This window comes from Taudactylus pleione, unplaced genomic scaffold (genome assembly GCF_031769625.1).
Source record: "Taudactylus pleione unplaced genomic scaffold, aTauple2 ptg000699l, whole genome shotgun sequence".
Taxonomy (NCBI): domain Eukaryota; kingdom Metazoa; phylum Chordata; class Amphibia; order Anura; family Myobatrachidae; genus Taudactylus; species Taudactylus pleione.
The window spans coordinates 1462701-1487823 of record NW_028285101.1 but is presented as its reverse complement, the minus strand read 5'-3'; the positions used below and the strand labels follow the sequence as shown (position 1 = coordinate 1487823).

Sequence of the window (25123 nt, the reverse complement as noted above, 5' to 3'; positions counted from 1 at the left end):
TATTGTTTAACATGAACAAGCCTTCGGACCTCACACTAACAGAATGTGATATCCCACCACACAGTCAAAGCATCACCACTACAGAATAAATAATATATGTAGGGCTTTTTATATTTGGCATGTAACCTATTTGCAACTAAGCAGCAGCAGCAGATGCTTAGCACAGCACTATTGCCACAACTGGATTAACCCTTCCACCATCTTCTATACACCTTTGGTACAAAAAACGGAATTAGCTGCTGTTGTCATGGAGACAGGAAGCCTGCAGGTGAGGACTGAGGAATTAAGGCCGTAACACAATAGGACGATATCTGCACGATATGTCGTTTCCAGGCAAATTGGAACAACATATTGTGCGCATCATACTTCGTGCTCCCACGGGCGGTATACGATATCTTCTGGTAGGCCGTGCTGCATGGCCAATAAGAAGATATCGTGTACGATGTAGTGCAGTTCAATGAAGGAGGGAAGAAGATATAGGGCCTAATTCAGACCCGCTCGCGAGCGTAGGACGCTTGCAAGCGGGTCGATGGTGCCCTAATGCGCATGCGCACGACGGAGGGAGCTCCGTCGTGCGCATGCGCGAGACCCGCATAGCGACAGCCAAGCTGTCGCTCCGGGTCTCGCACCAAAGGGGGCGTGCTGTCGATGGTGACTGACAGCACGCCCCCTTTGGTGGGCGTGCCGGGGGCGTGGCTGCCAGACGGAGGCGTTCCCATGGGAACGCCTACCGTCTGGGTCCGGCCCCACTGACACCACTAGTGATGTCAGTGGGAGTGATTTTGGCTCTGATAGAGCCAAAATCACTCCAGGGCTTGCGGCCACGAGACCCTACCGCAGGGTCTCGTCGCAAGCCCGATGGTCGCGATGGACTTGACCATCGCGACCATCATCATGGACGCACGCATAAGCTGTGGGTGGTAACTCACAGCTATGCGAGCGTCCAAGAGGCTGCTCCATTTTTAGGTAGGAGGCCCCTGATTCAGAGCGAGCGCTCTGGTCAGAGCGTCCGGCTCTGAATCAGGCCCATAGTTCCGTCGTTCACAGGATTGCTCAGTGTGTATGGGCAATTTCTCTTGGTCCAGGATGAAGGGAATTCATCCCGACCATCATGCCGATTGTTCATCGTCCTGATGTGTACCTGGCCTAAAATAGTAGCACTAGTAGCAATATTCAGGATACTACCTGCTTTATAGCTACAGTACGCAACAAAATAAGGAAACCACTAAATGAAACCAATTTTCTTACTAGTTATACATTTATTTCTAACAATACCATTTGCAAATGTTTCTATTTGTAAATAAGCAGTTCAGATAAATATACTAAAAGGTGAGTAACACGGTAGGATATGTAGCCACCAATGTTACAGACGATCCGAGGGCCGACATATCGGGCGGTCACTACACACTGGGAGATCTGGTGCCCGACATGCCGCCCCCCCCCCCCCTTCATAGTGCTACATGGGATTGTCAGTCGATTCAACTGATCTTTTGAACATGTAGATAAATCATTCAAAGCCACGGACACCCACGGGGGCGCGACATTGCACATGCACACGGAATGATATTGCTGATTTATCGTTCCAATCCGTCGGATCGTTGGCAATATCATTCCATGTGTAGAGGCCTTTACACTTTCGCTCTTATAACATTTGAAGTTCACCCAGATTTATTTTAGGCTATAAATATTTTTGACACCAAGCTGCATAAATATAATGTGTATTGAATACTAGAAATAAACATTAATACTGGTACAAGATCCTTTGGAAACAGGGATTAATTAAATATACTCTGGAAATTAGGTATTGATCCTTCTGTCCAAGTGACAAACGTAATTTTAATGGTCATACCACATAACTTTTAATATTTAAGCTTTTAACCCAATTTTCTTTTCATTTTAAATGTTAGCAATAAAGATGTAATATTTAAAGTTATGTAATCTCAACAAATTCCAACCACTTTCCTTTCCTATTCTGTAGGACTGGACTTGTCAAATTCATTGTCATCTTCTCTCTAATCAATTTAGAGTGCTAGTCAATTCGATTCTCCATTATAGTGGAGTACCCCAACATGAGTGAATGCATTCTTCTTCTCTTTCAAGTTTGAATCGGATTATTTGGAGAGCAGCGTAGGTTTAGGTATAATTGATTGAATATATTAGATAGACTTGTGTGCATTTTGTCCCAATATAAATAGAGGAAACATTATCACATCAGAATACCAATGATATATAATGGTTTTATAAGGTAATCTGACTCTTTCTATTCATTATATGCAAGTTATCATATAAAAAAAGACAATGCAACTGGCCAATACCATCACAATATAGTACCATTGTCTTTGTGCTAATCATCATCTGTTTACCAATAAACCAATCACCACAGCTCCAATTTTCTCCTGTTCGATATAAACTGATAAGACCCTGCTGCCATAAAAAATGAGACAATGTATAGGGTGCTACAAAAAAAGCAAAAACACTGCTTTATTGAATTCAGAAGGCCGTGCAAATTTCATCAAACTTTAAGGTAGGCAATTTATTTGTAAGGAAAGCCATCCCCTCTGCTCTCACATTGTGTAATGTAGTGCTTCTATTTACCACAGCAGGAGGGATGCAGCCCACAGTAAATCACACAACAGAAGGATTAGCCTCTGATGATAGAGCCCTGTTGACCACTAGTTTCGACTCTGCTGAGGAGGTTATTACATACACACTACCCCTGTGTTACAGCCTGTGTATATCATATTACTCTCCAGGGGCTCTGGAGAAAGACACAACATAAGACTTTGCATTGATTGAAAAGGTGCCGCCATCACATCTAATCCTTCTGTATGTATACATGTGCACACACAAAGAATACTGACTAAAGATGTATATCCCTTGTAACCATCACATTGATACATTCCTTCTACATATATTCAATCCATGGGATTATGGATACAAATTGCACCGAAACTTGGGCACATTCTAAAAGGAGTGAGGTGAGGTGTTCTTGGGCAAGGAGGTTCCCTAAAATGCTAGAGAGTTACAGTCAAATATTTGTTTTAACTGAATAATCATTTGTCTGCATGTACCAAGTGAAACTTATGCGCAAATAAAAGATTTCCATGCAGTATATATTTATGTTAAAATTAAATTGGCGGCATGTTCCGTTAACACAGTAGCATCTTTTAATGTGGTGAAAAACACTTGCTTACTATTGTTTTTCCACTGTTAATAATAATAATAAAAAAAACATCCATTTGACACCTAAAACACATTCTATACTGTTAGCCAATCTTATTTTTGGGGGAGTTTCAGGATGATTTAGTAGAATTACTGGTCGACATTGCCACGGATGCTGCAAAAAGTTTGTTTACAATGGAGTTGTACTTGTGTGAGCTCACTTGATGTAAATAACCCGTGAAGTGTATGGTAACCCATGAATTCCATGGATGGAACGCACAACTAATTCAATTGGCCCCTTAACATTCACCTGTACGAATTAAGAAGCATGAACCCATGGTAAGCTGAAGTCTATACACTTTAACTTATGATTTACAGGCTAAATGTTAGGCTAGTTCAACACGTATTTACATATACTCTCTTTTTAAAATATAATTTCTGTCATAAGGTTTATTTTCTTATATATTTGAGAATGTAGCTTAACTCCAACAAAGGACCCCGCAGCCTGCGTAATGTCAGGTTTAAGCTAAAATATGGAATATAAGTTATACTGGCTTTGAATGTCTGGTTTCCCAGCTATCTAACTATGTAAACAAAAACAAATAAAATGACGCAAAAAGTTGAATGGCACAAAGCAGTTCCACAATGTTATCCCTGGTAAGTTACTGTTTTCACCAGTAGATGTCTCCATTAGCTACCAAAGCAAAAATCAATCTGCACTGCCCAGACAGCCTGCTCGGTGTTCCTTTAAGCCTTTACAAGTCCCTACAAATCCTCTGCTGCTGCTTCCTAACAGGGAGCACTAAAGCTGACACTGTCTGTCTGACCTTGTGGTTATTGATTAACTATCTCCCCATTCCCTGCCATCTTTCACACCTCCAGGGCTTGCAAACAGAGAGCTTAGGAGCAGCAGTCAAACACACTGAGCCACTCTACAAAAAAAAAAAAAAAAAAACTGATCTTAAACACAGAGAGATGAACAGACTTAAATAGGGAGAAATAAAGGGAAATCGGAAGAGGAGATTCTAGAAGAGGAAGAGACCAGATGAAGATGAAGACATTATGACTGAGGAGGCATAGAGATAGAAATGACAGGAGCAATAGGGAATGTAAAAGAATTAAAGTTAACCAGAGGCAGGCTGAACACAGAAGGGAAGGATCCATAAACCCAAGCCAGTGTATACTGTATCAGTGCGCATAAGACTATAGCATAATGAAAGAGAAGAAGGCACCTGCAGGCACAAAATAAAGGAAGAAGTAAATAAACTGGATTAAAAAGAATTTAAAAAGGAACATCTGAGGATTCCCAGAGGAGGGTGATTACGACATAAAAAGAACACAAAGAAACAAGGTAACAAGACAAATGCATATTGTACCAAACTAAATAGCACAGAAAGCAGCTTTCAGGATGTTTAGTATAATTAGAAACCAGAGTTGTACAGTAAAGATGTCAGTCACAGAGATAGTCCTAGTATTTAACAGGCAGCATACAATGTTATCTAATATAGCAGAGGATACCCCCAACACCACAAAAAAGAGCAATGGCATAAAGTAAAGCACGCAGCAAGCTTTTAACATCTCTGTAAGTAATATAGTGGCAGGTAGTGGGCTATAGTGCGGACCAGTCAGCACATTATCCATATTATTACCCTACAACACACAGCTCGGCAAAGTACTTTGGCAGACAAACAGTTCATTTTGGATTGCACCTTTCAAAATTACAGACAGGAGCGACAACAGCTTGTGAGAGTCTCTTGCTCTCCTCCTTTGGGAGGAATATCAGTGAAGCACAGAAATTGGTTCATCACCATGCACATCTGTAGCAGAGTTTAAAGATGAGCTGGAAAGGCTCTGTGGCCAACACGCAGGCACATTGGGTTTGGGGAAAATATGGCAACCTTGGTCTACAAATCTTTAGCATTTTGTTAGCAGGTGAAGGAGATGCTGTGAAACAGATTTTTTTATAAGGAGATATAAACATCCTATCGGAGACACAGAAAAGTACTTTGCATGTCCTAGCTATGCAATAATGAAAAAGTAGTTTAAAAATATTATTTAAAAAACATATTTTTTTAAATTTTGCAAGTCGAAAATACAACAAAGAATAAATAATATCCCTCCCACCACCCGCTAAAATAGCAGAAAAATATGGTTAGGGATTCTTAATATCGTCAAATGTTTTAAGAACCCCATTACTATATAAATGTCCCACAACTGGACCATAAAGGACCACTATTTAACAAGGCCAATTCTCTATGAGCAGCAGAATACCACAAAGGCAAATCAGAGTCCAAGCCCATTCCCCCTTACCAAAGCAAGGCTCTGCCTTCAAAGTGTGTGAGCCTGTGTGACAACCAGGGCTCCCCCTCTGGGGCAACTATCATCAAATAAGAGTTGTAATGGGGAGTGTTCTACAGAAACAGTATGTACCAATAACATATGTAGACCCTGGCTCCTCTTACCCGAAACCCACCCTGGTAAATGCACCACCTGAGAGGCCACGTAACACAGGCTGAGAATCGGAAGCACTAGGTCTTCAGCCTACATAGGGTCTTAATCTTGATTTGAGTCTGTTTATCTACCCAGACTAGGGAAGAAAGATAACCATCTGTCAAATGATGAATACGAGGGGAAATATAAACAGGGACTTACTGTAGAACATATAAAAATTTAGGGAGACCTACTATTTATTCAGATTTACCCGACCAATAATGGTCAAAAGGGAGCTTAAGCCAGATATGGAGCTTATATTTTAGATAATCAATATGTGTCTGGACATGAAGTGGGACAACATCTGACATAGACAACGTTATCCAGATTCCCAAATAATAGAAGTCCATTACAAAGGAGTGATCACAGCTCCAACAGGAGAGGAAGGATCATGGACAGTGAGAAGACTTAGGGGTAAATTCACTAAAGTGAAAGTTTTTAGAAGTGGAGATGTTGACCATAGCAACCAATACGATTCTATCTATTATCTTCTAGAAGGTGCTTTTAAAATGTTATTGGTTGCTATGGGCAACAACTCTACTTCTAAAAACTCTAACTTTAGTAAATTTACCCCTTAGTCCAGTAAATGTGCAGCCCGATAACTGACTAAAGGAATCAACCACCGAGAGAAGGGACACCAAGGACTCCGATGCAACAGGCAAGAATAACAGCACGTCATCCGTGTAAAGAGCCACTGTGTCCACCCTTTGCTGAATCCGGATCCCCTATATTTCCGGGTGACTGTGAATAAGATATGCTAAAGGTTAAGGTCAAAGCAAAAAGGCTCAGGGGAAGAGGGTAGCCATGTCTTGTAGCCCTAGAGAGGCGAATGGAAGTGGAGACATAACCATCAACACAAACCTGATTTAAAGAGAAGAGTATAATAATCTAACCCAGGATATCAATTTTGGACCCATCCCAAAGTGAAATAGAACCTCCCAAACATAATGCCACTCCCCCCGGAGTCTAAGGCGCTGGCAGCATCCAAGGACACCACCACTGTCCCGTCTTCCATAGAGTCGGCTAGTTGCAAGTTTCAATACAACCTCCTAATTGAATGAGAGGTAGACTTACCCGACATAAAACTTGTCTGGTCAGAGTGCAACACCTTACCAATTACCCTATTAAGCCAGAGTGCTAGTATCTTAGTCAGGATTTTAATGTCAGTAGAGAGGAGAGTGATCCGGTGATAGGAGCCAGGGTCAAGAGGGTCCTTGCCAGGGTTAGGGATCATAACAATTATTGCCTCTGACACAAGGTTGAGAACCCAGGTCACACAGCTCTTTAAAAAGTTCAAAAGGAATCTAGAAAAAAAGAAAAGGACGTGTATCTTTATAAAGCTCAATTGGGTTCCAAACCACCCCCTGGGGACTTCCACCCAAGAAGAGGAAACCACCACCTCAACATCTTCTATGGAGAGGGCAGAATCTAGAAATGTTTTGCTGTCTGTGGGAAGGGAGGGTAGACAAATATGACCCAGATATTCAAGTAATTACTCTAAGGTATAATGATCCTGTGAGGAGTAAAGAACAACAAAATAGTCATAAAATAAATTTGTTATAGCAGGGGTCAGGACTGTAACTAGAGAGACACAGCCACTTCCCCTCAGCACCTGCATGTGGATTGCAGAATGCCTAGGACGGTGCTCTACTTACCAGAGCCGACGGCCTCGCCCACTAGGAGTAATGACATGTTGTCACGTGTCTAGGGGCGGAGTTAGCACAGGGCAGCATAGAGCTCTGTTACGACACTGGCAGGGTTAGATGTATGCAAATGACCTAAAGGATCTCAAATCTGAGTTACGATAGTGGTGGCCCTGACATCTGTAGCCAAATAAGTCCAAAAATTACCAGACCTGTCGGAGTCCATATACTGAGTATGTTGCGCAAAGAGAAGGTCTTTCCTAGATTTATCAAGGAGGTAATCAGACCAAATAGTCACCTCCTTATATATGAAGTGCGAGTAATAGGAGAGTCATCAGTCAGATATTGCTTGAAAAAGAATTTACAATGATTTTCTAAGTGTAAAACTAATTTTACCTATTTATTCTGGTGTCCCTGTTTCATAGTCCAAGTTGTCCCAAAACTCTGATAAAAATGTCTGATAATGTAAACCTGGTGCAGTTAGTAGTGCCATTTAGTAGTTGCCTGGATGAAAACTACTGTAGAACATCTGAAAGGCTTCTCACAATTTGTGATGCAATATCTTCCTTTATAAACACAAGGTCCAGGTTAGTGGTAGGATACTTTCATGGAAATAAGCAGGACCAAAATCTCCTCCAGCACCAGCCGCTACACTGCCTCAATTCTACCTCCTGCTCTGATCTGATCGATCCCTCCCACCCAATATGCCCTCACTTTTCTATCCTCACCAGATGCAGGCAGATGAGACCAGCATAAACACTGACAGTCCCACTGCAAAGTTAACTGATCTATCAGTTTATTAGAAATAGCTTGCAGGCAAAAATGCTAATCCTCCCACAGCAGTAACAGCTATCTTCAACTAAACGATCCATACCTAAAAGCTTGCAGATTACACACAGTCATTCTAACTACTGCCCTGACCTCACAAATATCAAGCCACACTAGGACCAAAATGCAATTCTTTCATTATCTTTGCAAGTCCACTCCTATAACACGCCATTTAACCCCTCATTTATTACTACAGGGCATGAAGAGTGTCGAGATTCCATCACAATAAAGGATTCCCCCGAGTCTCAAGTTACCTGTTCCCTTGAGTGTGACACATTGGTCTGTGTGTACTGCAGAGCACAGCATTGGGATATAGCACAAGGAGTGTAAAGATGTAAATCGGGCAAGTTCCCTGGCCTCCTCCCATTCACATCTCTACAATGTTTCCCCTCCTATCTAAGTCTCAAAATTACGCTTTGTAAAAACATAACCGGCACAAGAAGCCTAGCGCGAGCGAGCTGCCAGGTTCTGTGTGACTCTGCATCTTTTTCAAATCTTTTTAGCCTGAAAATGTGCCAAAATGCTTCATTTGACTGCACTGATTCATTTGATATGCGAAACCTGTATATCTGTGTGCGACTAAATCTTTACAAAGCACAACGGACCTTTGTGTGGGAAAAAAAGTTGCGGACACTGCATCGTAGCACTCTGTGTATAGATTCAGACTCGGTCGCACACAGATATACAAGTGTCGCATATCAAATTAATCAGTGCTGTCTCCCGAAGAGGTTTGTCACATCCGTTTGCAACTTAGATGCATTTTCAGGTAAAATAAACACGCTTAGCACAAACAGAGGCTGAACCTGGCACGCTGAGAAGGGCTATTTGTTACTGAAGCAATAGTGGACACATCTGTAGTTACAGGCATTGCTGTTTCTATTATAGGTGCAGGGTATGCAGTCCACACGGGCCCCTGGGTCCAGGAGGGCCCACAAAGCACACCCTGCACCCATATAATTTAGTATACTTACTACTCCAGAGTCCCAAGTTGGCCGGTTCTTCTGACTTTTAATTCCGCGAAAATGGTGCGGCGTTTGAGAAGATAAAATGATTGGAGGGTGAAACATCTGAATAAGAGGGAAAGTAGAGAATGTGAAATCTAGGATGTGACATCATATGAAAGAAATCTAGGAATATTACAGAGAGAAGAAACAGCCGCCAGTAAGGTGAGACCTCAGCAACAGACAAGAGATCATGTAGTAAGAATGGATCAAGGCAGGAGGTGTATCCTACTAAGCTACTATTTAGCTGCAACAACACATGTGCTAATTATGCCAATCAGCTTCCACTAGCTCTGTGAACTTCCCAAGTAGCCTAATTTACAATAACGGAGCATTTATTTATTTTATTTTTTTAATTATTTTTTTTTACAAGCAGTGCTTTAGATGAAGTGGCAGTTGCATATTAATTACTGAGTTAATTAATTTGGTACTATCATGTAATCATGTTGTAATTCATTGGTTTACTCTCAAGTGTATGCAGCAGTACTCTGAGATGAAAGAAAAGTAACGAGTCATATTTCTACCAATTAGCAAGTGGGGTTTATGAGAAAAGGGGCCTACCAGGGGGTCTGCTAACTCCAAGCAAAATACTCAGTTGATCCAGAATACAGAACAAGAGTAAAAATGACAAAGGGGGAGTGTGTCCTGCAGTTTATGTAGATTTAATTTAAAAAAATTAATATATATAATATCCTATAGATTGTAAGCTTGCAAGCAGGGCCCTCTTACCTCTATGTCTGTCTGTTATTACCCTGTTTTGTTCTATCAATGTTTCCAATTGTAAAGCGCAACGGAATATGCTGCGCTATATAAGAAACTGTTAATAAATAAATAAAATAAATAATATATATGTAAAAACAGTAGCAATACTATATACATAATTCATTTATTTTAATGGTATGTAACAATTAATCAGCACAGCAAGACACATTCTAGGAGTTTGAATCCTTTTTCTATACAGTCAAGGAACATCTAGCGAACTATTGGCTGCCAAAAACAGGTACAGTATACGGCCTTTAACAAGAGTTACAATTACATTTAACAGAACAGCAATGGCGGACAAATAAATGAAAGAAAATGAGAGGATAATTATTTTCATCTGAAATGATGATATAACTGTTGTTAATAGTTAAGACCAACTATAACTGCTTGCCCCGCTAGATATTATTTTGGCACATATTGTTTATTTTAAATATGTATGGAATATAAGAGCCACAGAAGAAAGTTGTCTTATTTATTGCAGGATGGCTGCAAGCTGTATTCTTGTATTGATGAAACTGATCAGACACATAGATGCACACACACACGCAGGACAACTGAAGGTATCGGAGTCAATGGTTTAATCAAAGTGGAGGTCTTTCTTGCTTTGTTTTCCGGCACATAAGACCTTCTTAAAGCTGTTTATAAAACATTGTGAGAAAAGTCTGGCACCTTAAACTGCTGATAACAGAAGACAACAGCTTTCAGTAAGGGTGACAATAACATGCCAAATACCAATAACAGGTCACTAAACCTAAAATGCAATTTGATTAAAAAAAAAAAAAAAACAACATTCACAAATAGATTTGGCTTTCCAGCTGCTGTGAAACTACACATCCCAGCATGTCCTGCCACATGTTTGCTGTTATGACATGCTAAACCTGTGGCAGGGCATGCTGGGATGTGTAGCTCCACAGCATCTGGATTTCTGGATTGTCTACCCATGCTTTAATAGACTAGAAATAGGAAAACAACTCTTGCCCCATCATCACAGATTTATATATCAGATGTATTCAAGCTCATATGTTCAGAAACTCCACCAGTAGTCACCAACCTCTGCTAAGATCATCATGGATATGGGATGCTCACTGAACGGACAGGGGCACATGTAGCCCAGCTAGAAACCCCTGTGACATGATTACCTGGGTTTACTGCGCAAGACGTGCGCTGGGATCCTCTCGCCCACAGAACCCCTAGTGTAATAGCATGTCTCATGTTTATACATTCTGTTATAGGTTTACAGTAGATGCACTGGGCGTTAATGCATGATTTACCAATAAAAATACTTTTATGTGAGAACAGAAATGTGCATTTCTTTATTTATTTTATATAATGTGAAAAATTGTAGTACAACCAAGGAGCAAATTACAGCCTGTCATACATAGTATGGGAATTGTTACATAAACATGAACAAATTGCACAAGACAGTGCTTTATATTCAACCAACCACTTTAGTAGTAAATTTAGCGTTTTTTGTTTTTTTAGATTAGCCCTAAAAGTGGAGCCATCACCCATGAAGTATACTTGGGTTGGGTACGGGATCCAGACGGTGAAAATCAACAGATTTAGGTAAGTATTATAACAATAACCCACACCTCCCACAGCCTAATCCTAATCCTCCCCTCCCGCAGCCTAATTCTAACCCTCCCGACCCGCAGCCTAACCCTATCCCTCCCCTCCCGCAGCCTAACCCTAACCCTCCCTTGTCACGGGTTGGGGTTGAAAAGCAGACGCCGGAAGCCCGAAATACCAGAATCCCAACAGGGCAGGTAAGTATACTAACCCTATCCTTCTCCCCCTCTAACCTTCCCTTAGGGGTGCCTAATCCTAAAACTCCCGGGGGGTGCTAACCCTAACCTCCCCTTCCCCTAGCCTAACTCTAACCCTTCCTTGGGGGTTGCCCAACCCTTAGTGCCCCCGGGGGTGCCTAAACCTAACTCTCTGCCCCCCTGGCTAACGCTAACCCTGTCCCCGCTTACCTTCGTTCGGGAAGCAGTCTGTCGGGCTAAAAATAGGCATCAGTATTTACACACCTATCTTTAGTTCTAAATCGGGATTTCGACGCCGGGGTTCCGTCAGACGGCTTCCCGTGCGTCGGTATTCTAACTACATCCCCTTCTCACAGCCTAACCTTAACCCTCCCCCTAGTGCCTATCCCAACCCCCTCCCAAACCTAATACTTACCTCCTCAATCAGTCTGACAGTCGGGATGCCGCTGTCGCCATTGTGGCAATCGGCATCATGATTGTTGGGATGCCGTCTACATCCTGTATACATGCAGGAAAACTGCTCTTTTTTCAACAGTTACACCATTACCTGTATAACATTCAGGTTGGTTCTACACAAAAACATAAATATAGATTTGAGTGTAATTAAGATGGGGGGAAAAATTGCAAAATGTTGATTATTAGCGTCTGTTGGTCCCACAATGCAGCTAATGGCCCTGAGATCCTTTGTCCTGCTCAGGTAGGCCTTATTCATACCAACATTAGCATTGTCATGGGTCTTCTGTCATGTAACCAGCTAAATCATGCAAATGAATGGTTCATGGGGAATGGGCCTTTAGTCACAGTCCGCCAGAGTAGGAGATCGATCTTACCTAATGCCACAAAACTATTTTTTGTTTTGGGCGGAATTAGCCTTTGTCCTTCAACCCACAACAAAATAAATAGGAGCGCCAAAGTTATTAATACCTAGTTATGTCATAACTGGTAACTATGTATGTGTTATAAGGATTTCTTCATATAACATACTGTATGCAACCTATTGTGAGAGGAACAAATGGCTTATCTGAAATGCAACATTAAATTAAGTTTTTGTTTTACACAAAGTAGTGATTTAACAAAACAGGTTCCTGTAGAAGTGACAGCAGCAATTGCTCCACACATAAGCCATAAACTTCATATACTTCAGATCTCGTATACTTCAAGTGTTTCATACTATCCAGAGAGGCCATGCTAAAGTACACAACAGTCAGTATTATATTAGCATACCCCCTCATACTTGCCTACTTTCCCAGAACGGCCGGGAGGCTCCTGAAAATCGTGTGGCGCTCCCGGCCGCCTGCAAAAGAGGCCAAGTCTCCCGGAATGCCCAACACGGGATGTAGTTAGCAGACCGGCAGACAGCATGTTGCCGGTCTGAATCCTGACGCTGGATGCATGACGTCGAAATACTCACGCCTATCTTAATATCAGCGCCAGAACACAGACAGATGCCAGCCCGAACTAGGTAAGTCCGGGGCGTCTTAGCTGTAGCTGTGCAGGGGGGGGTGTTGGGTTTAGGTAGCACAGCGGGGTTAGCGTTAGGCTTTTTGGGGGGCGGGGTTAGAGTTAGGCACCCCTAGGGGGGGGAGTTGGGGTTAGGCATCACTGGGGGGTTGGGGTTAGGCACCACTGGGGGAGGGTTAGGGTGCGGGGTGGGGAGGGTTAGGGGGAGAATGGGGGAGGGGAAGTATACTTACAAAACCCCTGTCGGCATACCAACCATTGGGATGCCGCATCGTTATATTGACACGAGGCATCCCGAATGCCGGCATTACATACCGATTACCCCAACACGCCCCCCACCCCCAAACTTACCTGATGAGAATGGGTGGTCCGGAGGGAGTCGATGAAGCTACTTGCGCTGAATCGGGTCATCATAGCCCCGCCCCCTGGTTATAATACTGTAATCTCTGCCTTGTATAGCGGGGCCACGATGACGTGATTGCACTGCAACGCCCCCGAACCGTCCATCTATGCCGCCGCATTGCCCCCTGCTGTGTCCACCAGGCTGCTCCCTCACGGAGGGGGCAGCCTGAAGATCGGCAAGCATGTCCCAAAATCCTATGTTTGAGAATAAGGAAACAACCAGTCTCCAGTCCAAGGGGCATTGCCCTCATTTTGTGGCCATGTCATATCCACCACTGGTGCGCCTGATGACCTAGGACATGCTCATCTATGCTCCCTAATTACGACCCTGCATTATTGAGTTCACAAATAACACATGCATGAGGAAGATATATTTCCCTACATTCCCTGCAGCTGGGACAGAAATCCTGACCAGAGGGACAGCTGGGAGGCATTCATGTGTCTTATCTTCAGGCATGTCTATTATACAGGGACTTTTAAACTAGTTTGATTATTTTTTTTATGAAAGAAATTTTTTTTAAATTTATATGTAACATTCATTTTTGTTGAATACCAAATCTATAATTAGAGTGGATGCCAAATATGGATCTCTGTTTTACAGTACAGAAAAAAATCTAACAGGGAAAGCTTACACTGGGTTTCAATGACTTTGTCAGAGGAGCGTGGTTGTTCCAGATGTGAAGCCTCTATTGCCGGTAGTATCTGTCTGCTAATTACGTATTCTCCCTGGTAGCACCCTGTATTCACAAGCAGACAACGTGAGACCAGGGAGCAGAATTAATTACAATCTGACACATTCCATCTTCTGCTAGTGCCTCCCAAGATAATGTTTTTTTTCCTGAGTTCCTATAATTAGCTGTTGGCATGATCATCTCCCCTTCTACTGCAGCAAGGGCACCTTGACTGCAACTCCCCAAATGTCACATTGATATATGGATATATGGCATACACTGCTTACAAACCTCCCACACCAGATCTCCTCTGTTCACCTGACACTCCTAGCAGTTTTGTTTTTTCCCCCCACAAACCAAAAAAGAACTGGATTAAAACTATACGGGGGACCCCAGTCTATAGCATTGACAGCAAAACAGGCTCAAAGCCTACAATACACCAAACAATCGTAAACTGGTTAAAGGGCAGAAAACATTCAAAATTCACATGACTGAGAAGGATGTCATTGCAGCTGTTGATGCATGCCTGTTTATCTAGTGGTTTTAGATACGACCACAATGTCTTGGGCTCTTATTTTGAAAGATCATTGCTTCAAAATGTTTTACATGGTAAAACCATTCTCTGCAAAAATTGTGCAGTCCCACAGCAGAGTTGGTCTTTTATTTTAGATTGTCAGTGCTATCAGTATGGCATGTAGTCAGGAAGCCGGCGGTTGAAATGCCGACCACCGGCTTCCCGACGGTGAAATCCCGGGATGGGACTGATGATAGGCGTCTAAATACCGATGCCTATCATCAGCCCCACGCTGAATTCCCAATGCCCGGCATACCGATCGTAGGTAAGCCGGGCATCGGGAGAGGATAGCCGGGGGGGGGGGGGGGGGCGTTGGGGGAGGTTGGTGTTAGACACCCCCGGGACGGTTAGGTTTAGGGTGCGGGGAGGGGGGGTTAGGTTTAGGCACCCCTAAGGGAGGGTTAGGGGGGGAAGAGAGTAATGGTGCATACACACGGTCAGATTTTCTTGACATCTGAACGATAACTATTTTAAAAATCGTTCAATTGTTCATATCAGAAGGAAAATCTGACATATCTGACATGTTTGGCAGATGAAACGATGAATGATGCGCGTTCCCGCTTATCAGATAACGATATCTGACATCTGATGTTTTTGCAGTCAGATTTGGATGATTCCATTAATTTTAATGCAGTCAAAAACCATTCATAGTTCAAATCGTTGGTCAAATTGTTCATCAAATGGTTCAAATCGTTCATCTGACAAATCTGACCATGTGTATTCTCCATTAGGGATAGCCTTTATACTTACCCTGTCGGGATCTCCATATGCCGGCCTTCCGGCGTCCGTATTTCATCCGCCGTGCTGACGTCCGGTGGTATAACATAGCAATTCCATCAGTATCGTTGATCCCACTTTCATTTTATTATCAGAAGCAAGAACACTAAGGAGTGTGATGTTGTAAACAACTGCTCCACACAGACTACACTACAGAACAATGGGCCTGATTAAGAGCCGCTCGTAAGCGGCCGCTCGTTCGCTCCGAGCGATGTTCGCACATCTGCGCATACGTATGGGTCGTAATGCGCATGCGCCAACCAGTCACTGCGGTCGGAAATTGAGCGCTCGCAAAATAGCGAGTGCCTGCTAATTTGAGTGACAGGATGAGGCGTTTGAGGGTGGTAACAGGGGAAGGTGCTTGAAAACGGGGAGTGGTGATCCGAACGCAGGCGTGCCAAACGGTCAAAACGGGCGTTTTAAGGGTGTGCATAATTAACAAAGCAGCGTCATCGACCACGTCACTTGGTTGTGTCTTAGCCTGAACTGTTCGCATGATTGCGGTAGGAAAATCCTACCACAAGCACTGCGAGCAGTTCAGATGCCTTTCGATGTACTCGATTAATCAAAAACATAGCGGAGATGACGTATGATGCGAGCGGCCAGGAGGCATCTTTACAAAATAGCGAGTGCATGTTTCGTTCGCTCGCTCAGACATAGAGGCGTCAACAGATCGCAAACAGCGAGCGCTCAATTTAAATAGCCGGCCCCTTTATAGAACGAGCGAGCGCAAATAGCGTCTGGCTCTGAATCAGGCCCAATGTCCGAGTGGATAACCCTTCCAACTTGCTGCAGCATCCAACCTCCTACAAACATTTCCGCTCACTGTACCGGTGATCTCAGAGTATCACATTGTTTGTGATTGTAACTTGGCCAGTAAAGGATTTCTTCTAGAGTATAAAACAAACAGTCAGTGACCATAGTAATGGGTTTCACTGATTGACTCGCAATGGTTCACATCATATATCTTAAATAAGTCTACGGTTCAATGGAAGCAATATAATAAAGTAAATCTAAAAACACAATATAATAGATTATACCGAGACTTGTACAGAATGTGCAGTGGCAACAGCATGATTTCCAAATGCTTAATTTTAGAGTGAGTGTGGCCAGTCCATGAAGAGGGCACAATTAGCACTTAACCAACTTTAATATGAGTCATACAAAGTGTATTGTGTGTCATAATTCCAGCATATACAGGACCAGTGATCACTATATGTCATTATATGCAGCAGTAGGGCCATCCTGCCTGAGCTGAATGTTTTTATTTCACATGTGGGCTCCATTCCAGAGCATTGGAGCAAGTCCAGAAGTCTGGGGGAGCAGCAGAAGAACAGAGCACTGCCCTGGACATATACATATATATACAGGTTGAGTCTCCCATATCCAAAATGCTTGGGACCAGGGGTATTTTGGATAACGGAAGATTCCTTAGTTTGGAATAATTGCATACCATAATGAAATATCTTGGGAATGGGACCCCAATATGCACACAGAATGCATTTATGTGTTATATGCACCTTATACACACAGCCTGCAGGTCATTTTATACAATATTTTCAATAATTTTGTGGCTCAAACAAAGTTTGTGTACAGAAATGAAATTCATTTATGATTCATCATATACACCTTATACACACAGCCTGAAGGTAATTGTATACAATATTTAATAATGTGTGCCTTAGACAAAGTTTCTGTACATCGAACCATCAAAAATCAAAGGTTTCATTATCTCAGTCATGCCAAAAAAATTCCGTATTTTGGAATATTCCGTATTTCGGAATATTTGGATATGGGAGACTCAACCTGTGTATATATATATATCTATATACATATACATATATATATATATATACACACACACAAACAAACATACTGGTCTCATTATGCACTGGACATTGTATTATTATACAGTATTAATAATTAACCCTATTGATGGTCTATAGCAGTGCACCCCTAACAGTGCATGTTTTACAGATCTCCTAGTTGGTGCACAGGTGTATTTATTACTGGCTGACACATGTTAAAAGATCCACAGATGGTTCTAATTATTTCATTTGTAATACTGAGAAGAACAAAGTTCTAGTAAAATTCTATTACATTACTATTTCTATTGTGGGCTGGGAAGTGGGTTTACAGGCAACCGGAACCCCCCTTGCGTTTGCCTATGATGTGTATGTATTAGAAGTAAGCAAGCAGTTATGTGATCATATCAAAAGCAGGAGGAAGAAGTCTTTGAAACTACAGGTCACAAACTTCAGTGTGACTTCTTTTCGTAGAATAATGTCACACAAGCACCTATAAAGCCTTTTATCATTTGGAATGGAACTATTATATGGGCAATTTGCATGCATACAACAAGCAGCATAACCCTCCAATTCCTATCACACAAGAACCGATACTCAGCGAAAGCCAAGAGCCTAAAGTCACGCACTATATTTTTTTTAAAATGAAACAATAGATGCATTTCTTTTTATAAGCACATTAAGGCACAAACGAGGCACACACTTTATAATCATCTTGCTCATAAATAATGTGATCATTATGATGCAGGTAACACATTGAAGAAAAATGTATGCTTTGCAGTTTACAGCGGGCTGCGGAATTCACAGATTCACAGTGAAACGCGTCATTGAGGCCACTGCAGGAGAGCACAGGATGTCTGCTCTCCCAGAAGAGTGGACTACCCTCTTTTAGGCTAACTGGTCAGGACAGTAAGCAAGTATGTTTAAGATACAATCTTTTTTTCTTTATAAACAATTTGCATCAGAAAGCCATCAAATTATCGATCTGGATAGTTTTAAACTCCATTTCTCAACTAACCTCAACAGGTCATGCATTTAGGATTTCTGTCTGAGTGTACAGACCTCGTTAGTGATGGGACCCAGCGGAATGCCGGCATCAGCAAGTGCATACACACTTGCCGATGCTGGCAATGAAGAAGCAACGGCGTGGGCCTGGCTGCATTCGGCTGCATGGTCCTCGCTAACGAGGTCGCCCGTTGGACCTGCATGCAGGTCCAACGAGCGATGCCGCTTCGACGCGCATCATCAGCGACATAGCGGGTACACACTGGCCCATGTGCCCGATATGTTGCTCCAATCCACAGGATCATAGGACACTGGTGCATGATTAAAAAAATAAAAATATGACCACCTGACCACTGGGATAGACTGTTAAAAAGAATGACCTGTGGGGGCCAGTTTTCACTCTTTTCTTTAGTATCAAACTGAAAGACCACACCGTGATCTGTGTAAGCTCTGCTTACTACATGGATAGTTTTCTATTGAAACCACTTTTAGTAGCTTAATTTTATTTAGCCTTTTCTATTAAAAAGCAAATTTGCCACATCAGTCGGCATGGTTCTGTATGACCTCCCCTGTGTGCAGGGAGTGGAGCCGGAGGGAATGCTCAGACAGATAGGCTGGTGGTTCTTATTGCAGGGCAGGTGGAACATGGCATTTGCAGGGCATTAATAAGTAGAGTGTATTTTATCTGCATGTCAGACAGTCCAAATATAATGGATTTTACAGATCATGATGTCAGAATGGGCTAAACAATATATTTTTAAGCCTTCTGCTCCACTCAAAAAGCACTTAACATTTACTATGATGCCAGATTCCTTTCTAAAGTTCAACTTTTAAATCATGATATATTTTATTACCTATTATAGCTGCATCTATTGAAACTTCTCAATTGCCTCACTCTATTGCAAATTTGTTTTTGCTCACTTCCATGGTCAAGCCATGTATTTAAAAGCATACAAACCACACTGGGGGGGAGGTAAAGGGCGCTCTTGACAAGTGTCTAAGTGCCATTATATTTATGGTTCACATAGATAATCGATCTGCTCCCCTTGCTGCAGTCATCCAATGATAAGTCATACTCAGCCTTCATCATCATTTTGCCACTCTTTGCTGAAAAAATCTGCCACATTTCTGCCGTAAACTCTCTCTTCTCGGTCTGGCATACAAGTGTACGTTTTAAAATACAAGGTGAATTGTTGAAACACAAAACCAAATTTGTGGATCTATCTACTAAGCCTTGGATGGAGATAAAGTAAACGAGGATAAAGTACCAGCCAATCAGCTCCTGTCATTTTTCAAACAGAGCCTGTGACATGGCATTTAGGAGCTGTTTGGCTGGTACTTTATCCCTGTCCACTTTATCACTCTCCCCTATAGACCCCTATAACAATGCCTATACTTATTTTCCAGCTTGCGTTAAATGATACTACGGTTTGGTACCTTTACCACAATAAATACATAGGGCATCTTAATTTGGGCAGCACAGATGGTGTAATGGTTAGCATTACTGCCTCACAGCACTGAGGTCGTGGGTTCGATTCCCACCAAGGCCCTAATTGTGTACAGTTTGTATTTTCTCCATGTGCTTGTGTGGGTTTCTTCCTACATTCCAAAAATATACTGGTAGGTTAATTGGCTCCCACCAACAAATATTAACCCTAGTGTGTATGTATGTGTGAGCATGTGATTGTAAGCTCCACTGGGGCAGGGACTGTGAATGGACAACTATTCTCTGGAAAGCACTGTGTAATATGTGTGCACAATATAAATAACTGGTAATAAATAAATAAATTTCTAGTGTAATGCAAGAAACAAATTAAGATAACAGGGGCCTTAATATATATATATATATATATATATATATATATAATGAAGAAATCCTACTAATGCGCATGAAGCTGCATCCCAGCTCCAAGCCACGGAGCGATAGATTCTAGAGCTAAGCAAGTTGAAAGGCGAGCGCACTCGTTATTATGTGAAAAATAACAATTTTACTTATAACATTTGCTCACGTACACCAAAGTTTAAAACATTAAACTCCACCATGGATGGTTCTCCATCAATTACACCAGGATCCAGAGGAACGTTGTTATTTTTCACATAATCACGAGTTCGCTCTCCTTTCAACTTGCTTACCTCTAATAAATATATATATATATATATATATATATATATATATATATATATATAAAAAAATCTCAAAATGACAATTTCTGCTGTGGAGATGCTGATTTGCATGTGATTGTTAAGGCGGATATTATACGCCTCAACCCTTTACACATTGTCAATGGGTGTTAATGCATACATTGCTGACCAAGATGTAATATTTAGGAAACAGTCTGTCAACTATAAAGGTTATCAGAATCTCATAGGGGCTTGGTGGTCTTTAAATAACGTCTTTAATTTCTACTTGTGTCATACTAATCTGGAGGAATGGACATATGTTATAGAACGATGATGCTGTGTGTTACTTATAACATGGCCCACTTGCACCAGATTTTAAAAAAGTGTTCCAGAAATGCCTCTAGAAAATGTAGTCTCTACAACAGATCACATAGCCAAACCTCTTCAGTTGATTTCTATACTGTTTATAGGATTCGGCTTATTTGAAATGACAAAACAGATAGGAGAATGAAAGTTGATTTCGGCCCAGCAGAATAGTGAATACATCCTTTAAAGTGAGATAATGGAACACAAGCCCTGGTTCATTCATTGTTATGACCCCGTCAGAGTGAGCACCATCCACGCTGGACGGATCTGCAACGCATTGCTAAGCACTAACGGGATTAAAATCACAGATGCTGAGAGAGCTGGCCAATAGCCAACCTCATTATATGGAGAAGTGGCCATTACAGAAATTATTCTCCTATTGTCTGCCCCCATTGCCACCAAAAAAAATATATATAGCTAACTAGTACTAATAAACACAAATGTACGCCACTAGGAAATGAAGGAGCGAAAACATAAATAAAATGCAGGATGTTTTAGTCCAAGATGATTTTCTACAGCTGACACACTCATCTACATTTTTCTTGCTAACAAGATTTTCCGATCTTAAACCTGGCTTGAATGAATAGCGATTGTTCCCTTCTGGTTAGGAAGGTGCTGCATTTGCTCATACCCCATTCACTGGCCTAGAATCAGCCAGGCCTCAGATGGCTGTTTCCATGGCAACTTGGTTCATTCAATACAGGCACATAATGAAGACAATGTGTTTTCCATTTAGATGAGTTTTAGAGGGGAGAAAACAAAAAAAAAAAAAAAAAAAAAGAGCAAAAAAGAGATGGAGAGGAACGACAGGCCTAGTAAGAGAGAAGGGAGGACTATCAACGTGACAGATTGTTTGGGAGATATTATATAGGAAAGATGTCCGAGAGTAACCGTCTATGCCAATTTCTACTCCTCGGCAAGGACTCCTTCTATACATAGTGATAGTGTATAGATAAATCTAGTTAATAATAAAAAAAAAAAAATAACAGTAATAGATTGTGGCTAGGGAAATGGTAGGACATTTCATAGTAGTACACAGTATATACCTGTGAAGAACGTAATTTTTTTTTTTTTCTTCCAAATTTTAGAATTTCATTCATAAGAATAATAATAATAAAAAAAAAAAACACATGCAAAACTAAACAAATATGGACATATAAAATCGAGTATGTTATCACTTCCATCATATACAATCCCTGCACCCAAGGTTCCGGGTTCCACCACATAAGATCATATGGCCGCCATCTTCAGTGCAAATATTTTTGATCCTCAGGGGTAATCGGTTACCAGATTGATAATCTTTTTTTTTTTACACAACCAATGTGTGCAACAGGTTTTTGTATTAACTGCAAATATCTCAATTCATTATAGAAGAGGCATCAAGACTCGTAGGTGTGCATGAGTTGCCCAAATATAGACAGCACCATAAGAGATAACAGGGTTACAGAAACAACTGCATTAACTGACCAAACTGATGCATTCCTTCATAGTGTGTTCTTCAGCAAGTCATTTTTCTATGTGTTTCAATGTTGCATTCCAAAGGGTAAATTTTCAGTGACAAAGACTCTGTAAAAAAAAAAAAATATATATATAAAAATAAAATAAATTGAAATTCTATAGAGTATCTTATTACACAGAGCATCATTTTAAATAAGCACAATTAAAGTATTGATGTGAAGACTTCCTTGTTTGATTATTCCCATGCACTGATGACTGAATTATTTCAGCTCCAAAACAATAAAAGGGAGTAAAAATTCTTGTTCCAAGATCTCAATGCTACAAATTGAGTTTGCATGTGGCCTGGTTGACACAACTGTACCCTGTTCAATGAGCACTTGATAGGGAGAAGCCTCTGAGACTTAAAGACACATTTATCAAACAAGCCACAGTATCAGTTTAAGAAGCATCATTGCTTTAATTGTCAAGAAACAGCTCAGGGGAACAGAGGAGGCAGCCTTTGCTTACACCTTTCTGCTGCGTAGCGGAGACAGAAACACCTCCTCTAATTCCCTGACAGCTAATGAGATCAAACATAATCATACAGTCACTGTCTTCCAGAAAACAGAGTGCCTAAATATTTAAACATAAGAGCAACAGCACTCATGACACTTGTGGTCAATAAATAAAACATTGCCTATAATTACTATGAGATTTGTACAAAACTACCAAAAGTCCTGGGGTGGCGTATCTTCAAATCTGTGTTCTACACACACAATTACGATCTATCAGTGATCTGATCTCTTAAACACACACACACAAAAAGGTTGTCCCATATTTTCTTGGTATATGAATTGCATTTTATTTATTACTCAAAAGACCAGTGAAAAGGTTTATTTATGAAGGACCAGCTAGTCACCTGTTATTTGAACATGCCAAGTAAATTACTAAAGTCCTATTTAGTGTACCAACACCTGTGTGCTTGTCGGTGTGCGTTAGGTGCTATAACAATAGATTTGATGCATCTTTCATACACTTCTCATTCTGTTTTCATACATCCAAAATGCTTGGTAAAAAGACAAATACCTATTCCATGGCTGCACTGCTGAAGCCTCTAAAAATAATCTATTAATGAAGTAAACAAACCAGTGATGAGAGGCGTATCATTTGCTTGCATTTACCTTATGCAAATATGAGAAAAGACTGACGGGCATACGTGAAGCACATGATCCTAACAAGAACAGCGTTCAGTCTTTAACGGAAAAGATCACAACAGATCCAGCGAAACTTCTCCTATTAATTTAGTCATACTCTTCTACATAAGAAGTCAAAATACATTTACAAAAAAAAATTGCTGATTAGGCTTAACAGAAGCCCACATCTATTAAAGAGTCTGTAAAAATGATACTCAAGTATAGGGGACCCAGTTAAATCACAAAGACCCAGTTAAATCACAGAGATAAATGCTTCTAGCAAGAGTATGGGATGCAGCACTTGACGAATATAGTAAATATTCAGTGCGTGAACACATACCTTAGTTAGATATTATAAACGAAGGGATTTAAGAATATAAAGTCTAGAAAAAGTCTATAGCTCATGGCCAAAACGCGTTGACGCTCCGATGCCTGTTTGTATATGAAAGCTGCTGTCAGCCAGGAGAGCCATTAAGTTATATGGACCTTTTCAGTCACTATTCATCAAGTGCAACTTTTAACATTCCAACTTTTCCCCTGTCGGAGACAGACATCAATGTGAGTGCACCCATGTACCTGGGTATACAATCCTGCACCCGTGGAGTGTAAAAACTGAGTTTGAAATCCTCCACTGCTGCTTCAATGCCAAGGAGGCTTCAAGGAAATAAAAGTTTCAAAGAGCCTGTTCAGCTGATATTTATAGCAATTGTTCCTGAATCATTTGTATTATCCCTAAATGGGCTATTTGATGCTTTTACTAACTAATTGGAGCTCACTCTATCTTAACTAACTTGCTGGCTGACTTATTTGTGAGCTAAATTACACGCCATAGTTCCTTTGCTTAATACTATGAAGCTTCAACTATTATCTATGAGCTAATAATATTCAAGTATCCACAAACTGACAGATTGCATTTTGCAGTTGTATATTATATTTATGATGTTTTGACTGGATTCTTGTGTTTTATGTTTATTAATATATTTGTTTTGTTAGTGTAATAAATGTAACTTTAAAATCCTTTCTCCAGAATTCATTTCCTTTCAGGAAGAGTGGATTTGCAATATGTAAATATACTCATATACCACAGCAGTGGAAATCTTTTGTAGTTTATTTTTAAGAACATAAACAAATGGTTAGAATGGCGTTTTAATTGTGGACTTGGAATTGGGGTGCAGATGACTTTACCGAAAACGGAAAATTCAGATTGAGTGGAACAATAATAGGGAAACTATTTTACCTGGGGTCCAGCTACAGAAAAACACATTTTGTACAGGGTTAAGTTGGCTGCCATGTCCAATTGTCCATGCTGATCAGCAAAATTGGGGGTACATCTGTTTGGCATAATATGGACTGGGGTATTTCTCTACAGCATAATAAGAATTGGGGGCACTCGTGTGGCATAATATAGGGTTCCAGTATTTATATCTGCTGAGAGCAGGGAATTTAATGCTTTCTTCCCTGTGAAGGAAATTGCAGAGGAAGCATGAGAAGTAGAAGAGTGCAGGAACCAGCTGGCCAGGTCACAGGTGAAGGAATTGATGGGCATATGGTGATATGGGTGAGACTGGGGAAACATGATGACGAAAGGGTGACTGAGGTCATAAAATAGTGCTAGACACACTACTGAGTTCTCATAGATCCCATACCCTCCTGTAGGTG

The 25123-nt window shown here is 41.1% G+C and overlaps 1 protein-coding gene across 9 annotated transcripts in view; it reads right to left on the bottom strand.

The window, feature by feature from the left end:
* ZMIZ1 (zinc finger MIZ-type containing 1) overlaps positions 1-25123 on the bottom strand; it is a 331397-nt gene that overhangs the window by 85178 nt on the left and 221096 nt on the right. For all 9 annotated transcript variants that reach the window (XM_088456355.1, XM_088456361.1, XM_088456362.1 and 6 more), the window contains one exon: positions 22302-22400. The gene's annotated coding sequence lies outside the window, so the exon portion shown is untranslated. The remainder of the gene's footprint in view (positions 1-22301; positions 22401-25123) is intronic.